Raw genomic sequence first — 2,020 nt, 5'->3', positions numbered from 1 at the left:
TACTGTATTCTGTGGGGAATAAATCGAGCATATTTGTTCTAGCAGTAACAGTGTTTGATGCATGTTATTTTGCTGTAATCTGTGGGGAAATAAATCGAGCACATTTAATTCTAGCAGAAACAGCGTTTGGTTTCGTTATTGCCGCCGATCTCCTTCGACCCTGATTTAAAATTTCATAAAACAATAGATAGATAGATTTTGTCATAGTACCCCCAAGAATTTAAAACTACTTTCATCCCTGGGAATCACCTCAAACCAGATGTTGAACTGGATTTTATTTCAATGTCATTTGTGAATGTTAGAGCCTCATTTTCAACAGTTTAGCTATAAAGGTTGAAAAAGGTTATGATTTTGGAGAAAATCTCATCAACATCAATATTTCCACTAAATAAGAGGCAAAAAAGTAGTTTGATACAGGAAAAGCCTCTCAGACTCTGGGCTCAAAGCGAGATGCCCAAACTATCCATCCGCAAAAAGTGGGTATGCAGCGCATGCAACGCATAGGGGCGCTGCACCAGAGGGGGCGTCAAAACCCCATCTGGAGGGGGCGGCGCCCCGATGATGCCTTCGCATATACTTCACCGCGCCCTTACGCTCCTTCACCTCGCGCACATGTAAATGTAGCGAGTTTTACCTTTCACGTGTCTTCGTCTCGGGGGAGCGGTAAACATACGGTCGCTCATACGGATAGAGAACAACCGTATGTTTTCTACGCTCCTTCACCCTTACGTACCTTCCTTGGGGGGGTGCGATTTATGTGTTCGCATCCACCTGAATAATATGTAGTTGCGCCCCTGCATCCATCCATCCATTTTCTATACACCCTTGTCCCTAGTGGGGTTCGGAAGGGTGCTGGTGCCCATCTCCAGCGAAATGCCCAAACTATTTTTTAAAAATATTAGACAATTAATTTAATTTCACATAATTATTGCGGTAGAAGTCATTTGTTTGTTAACTACTTAATGAAACATATTTACTGTGTTTGATGTCTGTTGTGAATACTCACAAAGAACGAGGTAATTAGTCCAAGTTTGTCGTTTATTGAATGTTCAGAAACTACAGCGGCTGTAAAGAGCCACAGCAAAGGTAAAACAACCTGAACAGGTGATCAACTCTAAACCACTAGCACCTTTTTATTCTCCGTCTCTCTTTGTCATTTAAGCACACCGGTTGCCATGGCAACATAACATTCAGTCCCTTACGATATTAGGTTTTCTGGCTTGATATTTATTTTATTAATAAGTGCTACCCTGAACACAGCGGTGGTTGATTAGTTAATTTTAAACTCCTGCTCTGAGTTATTTTGGTAATGGAACCAAAACGCACAGATTTGCGCAACACCTTGTAGAAACAATAATTGGGGCCTGCCCATAGCAATGCATAGGGAGAGCAGTGACTGACTTGTGAAGCAAGTCGGTCACTGCCTCCATGCATTGCATGGCAGGCACCTATTGTTCTACACCCAATAGAATGTCTCTTTATTATTATAGATTATTTATTTTTCTTCCGTCATCGTTAATGCGGCTCGTACCGCTGTGTGTACCCCCACAAAAGTGGCATCAAATCGTGCAGCTCGATGCCGAGAAGGGAGCTATTACTTTTAGTGGGATTCTGAGATAAAATGATGACATAAATTGAGAAAAACGAGAAAAGTTTAGGCTGAGTGTCTCACAGAATCACTAAGATTTCTCTCTGAAACACACACATAGGACAGTGGAGGTCTGACTCCAAAACTCTTTTTAACTCCCCCTCACAGGCATAAATAGAGGCCTATTGATCTCAAAGTTGGTCATGACATAGATACACATGCCTGCTCATGTAAAATGTTTTCAAAATTTTCCTAGGGCTTATGGTGTTTTGCCAGGGCCCCGAGACCGACGCTGGGTGTCTCACAAGTATAGAAACCAGCATCCTGTCGGAGAGAGAAAGCCAGCGCAGGTGCAGATAAGTAATTACCATAGCAACGGGTCCTAGACAGAGGCAGTGAGTATTCTCACAGCCTGAATCAGATCTCACGATG

Source organism: Poecilia formosa, unplaced genomic scaffold (genome assembly GCF_000485575.1).
Source record: "Poecilia formosa unplaced genomic scaffold, Poecilia_formosa-5.1.2 Scaffold781, whole genome shotgun sequence".
NCBI lineage: Eukaryota > Metazoa > Chordata > Actinopteri > Cyprinodontiformes > Poeciliidae > Poecilia > Poecilia formosa.
Note: the sequence above shows the minus strand (reverse complement) of the source record.